This window comes from Camelus ferus, chromosome 26 (assembly GCF_009834535.1).
Source record: "Camelus ferus isolate YT-003-E chromosome 26, BCGSAC_Cfer_1.0, whole genome shotgun sequence".
NCBI lineage: Eukaryota > Metazoa > Chordata > Mammalia > Artiodactyla > Camelidae > Camelus > Camelus ferus.
Genome location: NC_045721.1, coordinates 21,540,107 through 21,552,725, shown reverse-complemented (window position 1 = coordinate 21,552,725; position 12,619 = coordinate 21,540,107). Strand labels below are relative to the sequence as shown.

The following is a 12,619-nucleotide window of genomic DNA, read 5'->3' as shown; positions in this document are numbered from 1 at the left end:
CGATATACAAAAACCATCTGTGTTTTTATACACTAACAGTGAACTATCAAAAGGAGGAATCCTACTTATAATCAAAAAGAATAAAATATCTAGAAATAAATTTAACTAAGGAGGTGAAAGGTCTGTATACTTAAAACTTTAATCTATATACTCTATTCAATCTGTATCAAAATTCCAACTGCATTTTTCTCAGAAAAAGAAAAAAATGCTAAAATTGGAGCCACATGGAGCCACAAAAGACCTCGAGGAGCCAAAGCAATTTTTAAGAAGAAAAACAAAATTGGAGCTATCACACTTTGTGATTTAAAGCTACATTATAAAGTTATAGTAATCAAAATAACATCATACTAGGACGGAAACAGACATACAGATCTGCAGAACAGAGCAGAGAGCCCAAAAATACACCCATGCATATATGGTCAATTAACTTATGATAAAGGAGCCAATAATATACAATGAGGAAAGGACAGTCTCTTTCATGATGGTACTGGGAAAATCGGAGAGCCACAAGCAAAAGAATGAAACTGGACCCCTCTCTTATACCATACATAAAATTCACCTCCAAATGGATGAAAAACTTAAATTTAAGATCTGAAGTCAAAAAACTCACACAAGAAAACACAGGGGGTAAGTTTCTTGACATCACTTTTGGATATGATTTTTTTGGATTTCACACCAAAAGCTAAGACAACAAGAGCAAAAATAAATGAGACAACATCAAACTAAGGAGCTTTTGCACAGCAAAGGATACCATCTGAAAAATGAAAGGCAAACTACAGAATGGGAGAAAATATTTGAAAACAGCATTTCTGATAAGGAGATGACATTGAAAATACATAAAAATCTCATACAATTAATAACAAGAAAAGTAACAATCCATTTTAAAAATCGAGAGAGGAACTGAACAGACATTTTTCAAAGAAGACAGAAAGATGGCCAACAGATATATAAAAAGATACTCAACATCACTATTCACCAGAGGAATGCAAATCAAAACCACAATGAGAAGTCATCTCACACCTATTAGAATGGGTATCATCCAAAAGAAATGTGGTGAGATATAGATAGATAGATAGATAGATAGATAGATAGATAGATAGATAGACACCCCATATATACATATGGAAAATTATTATTTTATATATAGAGTATCCATATTATAATATACAATGGACTATTATTCAGCCATAAAAAGAAGTTAAGTCCTGCCATTTCCAAACAGCATGGATGAAACTTGAGGGCATTATGTGAAGTGAAATAAGTGACATGGAGAAAGACAAATAATGTATTACCTCACTTACACATGGAATCTAAAAACAAAAGAAAACAAAAGAAAAACACAGCTCAAGCTCACAGAAAAAGAGAGCAGAAAAGTGGTTGCCTTGGGTTGAGGAGTGTAAGAAAGAGGAGATGTTGGTAAGAGTACAAACTTTAAGCTATCAGATTAGTAAATTTTGAGGATCTACTGTAGAACATGATGAATACAGACTACAACAGTATACTGTGTAATAGAAATTTGCTAAGAGATTAGATAGGACCAATGTTCTCACAAAAAAAGATAAAATGTGAACTGATGGACGTGTTAATTATACAGGGGAAATTCTTTCACAATGTATACATATATCAAATCACAATGCACACTTTAAATATCTTACAATTGTATATGTTAATCATACCTCAATAAAGCTTAAATAAAAAGTAAAAATATAAAACTAAAAAAAATAGATCAAAATTTATAAACCACAATATAACATATTTTAAATGGTCTATGAAAGAGTCAAAGAAGCTTAGAACAACAATTATGCTACGTAAGACTTGATAAAATAGGATGGGGGTTTACATGATTATGCTAAGAATGAAGGAGAAGGATGATTTTATGCAAATTTTGGATATAGAGCTTGTAATAAATAAAAGCTGTTTGGTATGACAATAAATGTCAGTTTAATGTCTTAGAATCAAAGTACTGCTCAGGGTGATGTGATCAAAGTGTTGATTGCTCTTGCAGGTGAAGGAAATCTAATAAAGATAAAATTCACTGGCGTCTGAAGATTTAAAAAAAATACATTTAGAAAAATTTAGAAGAGAAATAAGTCATTAATAAGAAATCAGAAGTTGCCAAGATATACGGCAAAACACATCTACATACAAAGAAACTGATCAAGGTCCCAAACTGCTGAAGACCTCCTGGGCATAAATAAATAACAGCAATGAAAATACAGAGGCATGCTACAGTAGGTGGCATGAACTTCTGAGAGAGTGCTTTTAATGGTAGTGGCAGAGCAATACTTGGCAAATAAAAGTGAGGTAGTAGTAATATGATGACCCATAGCACTGTTTCTATGAATTAGTTAAGGGCGTTGGATATGCAGTGCCCCTAATTGAAAGGGAAGTTACCACCAGGGAAGAACAGAGAATCTAGCAAATAATTGCAAATGTTCAACACTGTGAAAATTTTGTTCGTGTCAGAATGCACATATCCTGGGGCAACACAGAAGTAGAAGGGATGCTACAAAGGATTTATTGATTGGCTAGGGAAATGTAAGTTACTTGAGTTTCAGATTATGTCAAAACATACAAGGAATGTGATTTCAGACATGAGAAAATGTAGGTAAAATTAAGTTGGATTTTCCAGCATCACTGTAACAGGTAATTTATCTACTCTTCTTGAATTGTGACACTTCCAATACTTCAAATTATTTTGCATTGGATACACTGTTTTACTTTGATAGCATGTCAGTGATACAGGCAGTTTAGTGTTTTAGCCTCATTTTCTGGGTGAAGTAGCCAATGTCTACAGAGATATGTAACATGACGACACTTTTGGTCAGAATGAGATCTAGGACTTAGAACTGAATGCCCCAGTCAGTTGTGGAAGACTTCATGCCACATCGACAACTTCCAGGTGTTAGCTATTAATCTTTGCCACAAATTGTGACATGTGTTCTCTGTTACGTTTGATTTGATTTCTAACAAATCTTCTACAAGTATGACTTATATAGGAGTTAATAGAGTTTATTTGAATTAAGTTTTATTATAAAAGTTTAATTGAAATGGACAGGTTACACAAATTGAAACCTCTGTGGTTGATAAAATATTTTTCTCCTAATAATAAAAGCTTATGGATTAATTCTGAAATAAAATGGAAACAAAAAACCAAGAAAAAGGGAGCAACAGATGTTTTTCTCTAGGAAAACTGCAGCTGATTTTACATTTTCAATCCCATATAACAGCCTATGTCACTTAGTTACAGATAACAATACAAAAACAATTCTGAACCACAAGAATTTTATGAAATGCCAGGTATGGTAGATGTGTTAAAATGAGAACCTTTTTATTCAGATGTGTTCACAATCTTCTGTTTTACTCAGAAAACCATCTTTACTGTATAGCATCTAGCATTTCACATTTTTATAACAGGAACAGAAATAGAGCAACACATTTGGTGATTAACAGAGTTAAAGTACCGATGAATCAAAGTACATTTGCTATTAAGAAAAACGGCTTTTGGCTGATTATTGAAAAGTAAATCAGAAATGTCCAATAAAGCAGGAAAAAATAGAAATCTAAACAGATATTTGGACAGAAATATCTTAAATTATCACTGTAATCTTTGAAGATATAGTATTGTATTTGCTTTAAAACACTATGAAAAAATATGGTTTTGTAAGTCATTTGGTTTGTGATATAATGAACCAAATGGCTTGCTGAAAATTTGGATGAATTCCAGCTCAACAACCACGATTCAAATCGATAGTGACAGCTCATTCTGAGGGAAAAATGTTATTTTCAAATGATTGATAGGAATTCAAAGGGGTGTGAAAAACTACAGTGTACTTTGTGCACAGGAGTTGTGACAGATTGGCACATCTTTAATTCTGATTTAAAACAAGCCAGGGCATTGCAGTTTCCAACACCATTAAGCCTATATACCACAAGAAGTTATCTGACTCACTGGAATATTCCATGAAGCAAAATCTGCCAAAATTTCAAAATTATGAGTCTGATTTCTGTATTAGATTGGCACGATAGCTGCTAAAACTAATTTCAGTGTTTTCTTCCATTAATAAGAGGGAAATATTCATACATATTAATTAAACTTGATTATAACTTAGTAAATATTCTTCTCTAATTGTGAAATTCAGAAGTGTATCAAGTAAAAGGAAATAAAGAGTGCCTGCCTTAAAAATATAACATTAAAACCTGACATCAAAATAATGAGGTCATAATTCTACTGGATGACAAAGGGGGCTAAGTGCAGATTAATGGCAAAGTTCTTCAACTCTGCCCATTTAGATTTTACTGATTTGGCATGTATACATTTTAATTTCTTAATTGTATTCCCACAAAGACCAATTAGTGTTTTTCCAATACAAAAGCATTTAAAGGAGACAGACCATTTGTATACTTTTGAGGGTGTTTTTCTCTTGAAACTATTCTGATTTTTCAAAGTTTCTACTGTTACAAAGTGGAATCACTGTACTGAACTATATCCTAGAATTGACTATTCTGATAGTTGTGACTTATTAAAAACCCTAAGGTGGCTGTCTATTTAGTGATATGTTTTACATATTGTCATTTTACTCTAAAGCACTATAGGCCCTTTTTCCTAATTTATGTATGCTAATTGTCACAGACTGATATATGCCAAGTTAGAAGGAAAAAAAACAAAGAAAGAAAAAAAGAAAAAGAAAAAAGAACTACAGGTCAGAGAAGCACCTGTATATATGCTTTAAGGTATGAGTCAGTTATTTTTCCATGAAAATGACAGGAATCCAAATCAAAATCAATAATCTACCTGGGAAGAAGGGTGGGGTGTAAAAAGTTAGGCAAGGCTTGATAGAGGCATCCAAAAATTTCCTGAAGAAAAAAATGCTCTTCAGGAATATTTCTGTCTCACTTTTGGCTATGTGTCATTCTCTTGAGAGATGTCGCTACACAGTGGCACAAATAACAGAAAATGTACACTTAAAGATATCTTACTATCAATAGTCTTTAAAGGAAGATGTCATCTTTTTCTCTGTCCCTTGCAATTCATTAAAATAAATCTGACTATCTCAGTTTTGATAAAATGTCCTTTTCTCAACTAAAAATCATACCCAAAGGAAAGGTTCACATAGACCTGCCTCAGGATTCTACCGCTGTGTTTCTGATATTGAAGGCCTCCTTTGTAGGACACATCATGTACAGAAGGAGCAATTCCCAAAATAAATGAAGGGTACTGTTAACAGCCTAAGAAGAGTAGAGGAGCAACAGATGTTGAAAGAAACCATAAGACAGCCAAATAATCTCCCTGATTAGCCTCTATAACATTTTCTCCTTCAATGTCTGAAATTCTCATTTTTTAAATCTCACATTTATGTTTCTGCAGATCATCATCTCCAAAGAAACAGTGAGAAGTGTTTGTACTACACATAGAAAAAGAAAAGAAGTCCATGTATTGAAAAAGAGGAGAGTTTTAAAAACAAAAGTAATATTCAAAATAAAGCAATATGCATTTATTTCATATACTAGCAAAGATGGACTCAATGTTACTTTACTCTAGAAATATACAACAGGAATCTTCCATGTTAAAGCACAGGGCTGTTTTTGTTTAACTGGGTATATAAGAATCAGGAAATTTGGAGCAATGGCTTCAATGGAGCCCTCCACTGACATAAACCATAAATCACTTAAAGGTATATTCAAATGGACTGAATATGTGAAGATAAATGTCTAGAGCTTACAAATTTAATTTGAAGACAAGCAATATAAAATACATAAGTTCAGTATTTTTATTTTTCAGCTGTGCATACCATCATATTTCATTTTCTATATTTTATACTGCTGAAGCTATCCACTTAAAAATACACAGATAAATCACATAAATCACATGTTCTACAAAGGTTACCAAGTTACCCACTCTTACACACACAGACACGTAAAACTAATTTATTCACTACAGTATAGTTCTAATTAAACATCAACCTGAGCTTACACTTGGAAACTCAGTGCACACACGTAGTTACTGCCTTAATCCAATAATCTTTGCTTCTTATTTTAATGCTCATTAAAAATCTTAATCAATATAATCTGAGGTTTTATGTACATAAAAAGAAGCCAAGGAATATGGCAAGGAGAAATGAAAACATTATAGCATTTAAAGGGTGAACTAGAAATAGAAATACTCAACTTGAACTTTAAAAAGAGAACTTGATAGATTCTGAGTTATGTTTGCTTTAGGAAGACTTAAGCTGTGTATCCAGTACAAATGCACCAGAAAGTCAAAACTCTATTGACCCTGGAAATGTTGGAAGCAAAATACATTCATGGAGAATCCCTGTACTGAAATTAATCTCCTGTGCTGATGAAATAGGAGTGATGTTTCTCTCTCAAAGAAAAAAAAAAGACACAGTCTACCTTTTGTTACTTACATATGTTTGAGGAAGAAAAAAAAACTGTGGCATTGTGGTCTTTTTAAAAATCTCATTTCCTATTTGTCACAATAAGTCAATCATGGAGTCTCAGTGCAGTGAGGCAGTTTACCAAGCTATGTTCCTTTCCATCTCTCTCACAGTCTACAAATAGCACCTTTGAGTATTTAGTGACCTTTTACACTGCACTTTGGGAAAATTTTATTTCATTCTTTAAAGCACAGTTAGATAGGAAAACTTTACTTTTTACTTATCTGAGATCGATCAATATATTTATTAGCAGCACTTTAAATGTTTTTTAAAGTTTCAGAATGGGAGCCCCAGGAGAGTGGAAATAAAGCAAAAAAATGCATTCTAGGTCTACCATCTTGAATAAACTATTTGTTTTCAGACAACTGAAAATAAGAGAACAAATTGTGAAGATATTACAGACAATTCCCATATACTACACTGAGATTCCTCTATTATTGGCATCTTATACGAGTGTAGTCTATTTGTTACAATAAATGGACCAATATGATATATACTATGTCAATTAAAATGCATACTTAATTCAGAATTCCTTAGTTTTTACCCAACATACTTTTTCTGTTTTAAGATCTCATCCAGCACAGCACATTTCATTTAGTGGTCATGTTGCTTAAGTTCTTTTGACTGACAGATTCTTAGACTTGCCTTGTTTTTCATATCCTTCACAGTTTTGAGAAGTACTGGCTCAGGTATTCTGTAGAATGACTTTCAACTGGGATTTTTCTGATATTTCCCTTATTACTGTACAGCTATTAGGACTATTCTGAAGGAAGACCACATTGGTGGAGTATCATTGTCATCATATTTGAAAAGATGCTCCCTTTCTTCAATAGTAATTTTTTAAAAAATGGAAGTTGAAACTATAATTGCCATATTTCATACCTAACAAAATGGTGAAAACAAAAGAGATAGACAATATAATTGATGAGTATGTGGAGTAATTGGAACACATTGCTTTTAAGATGGTAATTTGGTGCAACCAATTTGAAGAATTATATAACATTGTCTATTAAAGTTGAAAGTCTTAATACTTTTCCTACATAAAGGAACTGTATTCAATGAAAATGTATATGTATTTCCCTGAAAGACACATAAAATATATTGCATAAGAACATTATTCATAATAGTATGAACCTTCAACTACCCAAATATTTTTCCACAGAAGAATAGATGATGAAATTGTGGCATGTCACACAAATGTATGCTCTATATTGGTCTTTTCCAATATGGTAACCACTAGCCACATCAAACTGGTTACATTTAAACTCAATTAAAATTTTAAGTAAAATTAAACATTTAGTTTCTCAGCCACACCTAGCCATATTGTAAGTGCTCACTAACACGATGGGGATCATGGCTACTGTACTTGACAGCTCATTACAGCCCATATATGAAACTGTTCCAATACTACAGAAAGATCTATTGGACAGCCCTATGAATATTAAGAATGAATGACTTGAAACTATATATAAAATAATTTGGGTAAATCTCAAAGTCACAAAGTTGAATTAAAAAAAGTAGATACAAAAGAATATACGCTGTATTATTTGATTTAAATAAAGTCCAGTAACTGGCAAAATTTATCTGTAGTACTAGAAATCAAAATAGTGATTATCCTTGGAGAGTTTCATGGCTGAAACAGGCAAAACAAGTTTCTGTGGTTCTGTGCATGTTTTGTTTCTTCACCTGAGTACTAGTTACATGGATTTGTTCACTTGGTGAAAATTCATCCAAAAATAAATTTATAATTTGTGTGCTTCTCTGTATGATTTATGAGACTTTAGTGTTTATAAATATAAAGAAAAATGTATCACATTATCAAGTATTACTATTCACAAAGCCAAAGCAGTAGGAAATGAAACCTTTCCATTGTGCAAAACAAACAGACGAACAATAACAACAACAAAACCTGAGCTCTGAGTTGGCAATCCACAACAACTGCTCAGTAACCAGCAATCCACAACAGCAAAGATGGCACGCATTTTATTTTTACTGAGGCATGCTGCCAGTTCCTCACATATCACTTTGCATCCACATCCACCGCATTTATGAACAGCTCTCTGCTGTGGTGTTCCAATGTAGTACTCTATATTTATTAGATGTAGCAGTCATTTTTCTTTTCAGAATTGATTCATAGCCTTTATTCCTGCCTCTTCATGAGAAAAACCTTCATATTATGAAAACATTTCTTTAATAAGGTCACAAATACTGATCTAAATTCCATGTATTCCAAATACAGATGTCTCATTCATCTTTGATTGTAAGTATTCACATTGGGACTCACAGAAATTAGTTCATAAATATTACTGAATATATCACCATTGATGGTCTTATGACATACTATTTTTATTACAACTGCTTTTGGTTAAACTTTCCTTAGCCCTGAATCTGATGCTTCAAGATTTTAAATATACTGAGAGGTATGCTTTGCTTTGCTTTGTTTCCTTATTTTCTATGTGTATATATGCAAATACCACTTCTTTATGTAAATTAAAGAATTCACTCATTACCATGATAAATAATAGATATCAAAGAAGAATGAATACAAGAAATGAGGTTAAGCCAGAATAAGACAAGTTCACAGAATGAACTTTTGAAAGTCTAGAACTATTATTATAGCACAGTAATACATATATATATATATATATATATATATATATATATATATGTATATCTTACTATAGAATTACTATTCTCCAGTATGAGAACGAAATGAGCAAATCCACTATTCAAATATCTGTAGAGAATTAAAACAAATAAGAAAACAAATAAAATGTACTAATACTTGCAGAACAACTATAGAGGAAGTACAGGCTCGACGTGTATTCTGTTGGCCACTGAAATCTACCTTTACACATGGAAACAGTAAAATACACCTGAGAATTTTGATAAAGGGTAAGGGGAGGGGACTACATAAATGCTGCATAACTATCACCGTGATTATTAACTCCACTAAGGTTAAAAAAATCCCTATTTCCTTTTTTTTGAAACAGCAGAATTAGGCATACTCACAGAATAATAATGACAATACTCATCTAGAATTATCTGATATTTTCTAGTACATAGTGCCTAAAATAACTCTACATTTAATTTATAATCAACTAAAACCTCAATTTTTATTTAGATGATGTCTTTGGGGTAAAGAAAGAATGACTGTAATTTTCAACTAGGATTATATTATCGTAAAAGTTAGATGCTATACACTCCTGTTAGTGAGTCCAATGAATTCTCTAGATGGCCCTCAATTCTACTCTCCAGTGATAGATTTAGAACAGCATTTATAATAGAACAAACATCCTAGGCATCTGTGGCGCCTGGCTAGTCTGATAACAAGGCTTCTACACATACTGGCTGGTAAATGTGGGCGTGTTCCTCAACCATGGTTGTGTCAGTTCCCTCAGCTGTATAATGGAGATTATCACTGTCAACTTTGTATAAATTTATGTTATAAAATGGATAAATATTTCTAATGAACAGGTTGATAACACACATGTTACGTATACATTCTAACTTTTTTGTAGCAAGGGTAACATAACCTGTGTCTTAACACTACAATCACAGTGAACTCGAGAGCCCAAAACCTCAGAAAATAAGCTCTCCTCTTTTGATAGTTCAATCAATAATCGTCATCTTTAATGTGCATTGCTTTGTTCCATACATATCCAGTATCTTATTGCAGAGAGTATAATTATTAATATAGGATTTGCACTGACCATAGTCTCTAAGTTGTTTTTATGAATATAGTCAGGGTATCAGACTGTTTATTATCACTTGCTCCTCATAAAATTATAAAGCATGAAATAAATTCCAGTTGTTTGGATTCCCAATAACAGTGCTGTCTCAGTAGATGCAATTAAAAAACAGGGGAATAAACACCAATTATATTTCAGAATAAGCACTGTAGGTAAGGCAATTTCCTGTTGTTTGGCAAATGTAAACTTGAAATTCATGCAGTGAGTTGATGGCAGAACTAGAGCTCGTCTTGTGAATGCTGAACTGTCAGTGGGACAGTTAAAAAAAATTGCAGCCTATAAATATACTCACAGACCTATTAACAAATTGAATGCAGTTACTTCAGTCAGAATCCAAACCAGTTAAATAAATCTCTTTCTAACTCAATGTAATGATAGCTTTCATTTCAGTCCTTTAGTCACCCTTTCATTAGATATTTTAGTTCATGTCAAAAAAGTGATTTTATTAGATATTATAAGCTATTTGTATTAAGAATAATATTGACCATTGAGCTGAGTATAGTGGTGCATTAGCCATGGCATTCCATTTCTGGTAGTATTGTCAGTTAGTCAAAATGAATGAAAAAAGCAGTTGATCTTTTCTAAAACAATGTAACCCATTCAGAAAAAAATGGATGCTACAATACTTTCAATATATTGATTTGATGTCTTGTAGCAGAATTTGAATCAAAATCTTGAGAGTTTAGTCTCTACCATATCCTATATATATTGGTATTACTTTATGAAGAAATTTGGAAATTCCTTTGTCCAACTGAGTAGCCACATTATCAATTTGCTGCCAAGGACTAAAAATAAGAGTGTTTATATTTTTAACTTGAGTTTACCTTTATGATTATAACCAAAGAATCTAACATAAATTTAAGCATTCTATGTAAATTTAACAATTTAATCTTCCCCAAACTCCACAACATGAACAATGTAGGAATACTGCAGAGGTTCAGGAAACTTGAGTTCACTGTAACTTATTTGACTGAGAAAGGAATCATGAGAACCTAAGGTTTATAATGTGGTATTCCAGTCATTTGGGGTTTCAAAGATTAATAAAATATATTAATTTTCATCAGCAAGCTTAGAAACATGTAGAGATGATAGATATTAACTAACCAGCACATTCAGGTCTCTAGTTTTACACTTCTGAACAAAATATTTGTGGGACATCTGTTGGATGTGTTAATGAAAACAAAATTCAACATGAGAAACAAGTGAGTTCATTTCAGCACAAGGCTACAACAGTTATAATACAAATTTATGTTAAAATCTTTAGCTGAAAGTGAGACATTTCTTCTGTTCTTATATATGCATTTAATGCCATAAATTTAGCTCTCTCCACTTCTTTAGCTGTATCTCACATATTTGAAAATTGTGAAGGGAAATTGTGGTTCCCTTTAATCCAGTGTGGGTTTATTTTTGTCTGAACACTTTCATATTTCCAGTTGCTATTTTATTCAGTACTAGGTCTGTGATATATGAGCCAATACAAAAACAAAAACAGGAATATTACTACCATGTGGTTCCTTGGGTCCCAGGGTCCCTATCTGATCTTCCTTCTTCTCACCTTTCAGGGTCTTCTTATGACTGCCATATATATAAGTTCAAGGGTTTTTATTTGTATTTAGAAGGAGGAACAGGGAAATATGAATATTGAATTTTCCTGGAAGCAGAAGTCCTGTAAAGTCTGCTAAAAACATTAAAAAAAACCCTAAGGTCATTTTCACTTGTGTAGCTATTGTTATTCCATTCTGTACTTGTATCATATGGTTTTGAATTATATTTAGGAAATTTACATATATCCTTATTGAAATTGCTCTTTTCAGAATCAGCTCATTATTTCCACTAAAGATTTTAACATAAATTTGTATTGTCATTGTTGTATCATTGTTGTGGTTTTTTTGGTAAATGTCATCTGAAAATTTGATAATATATTCCCTAAATTTAATCAAATTATTGTCATAATCTTGAAAAAACTTGAGACAAAACTCCTAATAGAGCCATTACATACTGCATTTCATCATTTACTTATTTATACATACAATCAACAATTGTTTCTACAATGTTTTCTAATGACCAGTTATTGTATAAACTACTGACCCTAAAAATCTAAAAAGCTAACAAAACGCAAGACTGAAGAAAAAAAAAACATATCCTTCAGAAGTTTACATCTTGAGTCAGTGAGGAAGAGATGCTCTGCACATGCACACACACCTTTTAGAAAATATGAAGTGAATATTATTAAAACAAACCATATTTATAAACGATGGTTGCTACATAGGAAAAAAAAAAAAAAAAAAAAGGAAACGATTCCAGAGATAGGGAAGAAGGTATTACACAGTTTGCTGACTGATTAACATAGACTAGGTCTTGTAGTATCTTGATAAATTACCAAGTGTAAATGTATGAGAGAAGCATCTGATTTCTGAGAAGTGTAAT

The 12,619-nt window shown here is 32.2% G+C and overlaps 1 long non-coding RNA gene across 1 annotated transcript in view; it reads right to left on the bottom strand.

The window, feature by feature from the left end:
• Nucleotides 1-12,619, bottom strand: part of LOC116660017 — a 100,176-nt gene that overhangs the window by 54,853 nt on the left and 32,704 nt on the right. The gene's annotated exons all lie outside the window — the stretch shown is intronic.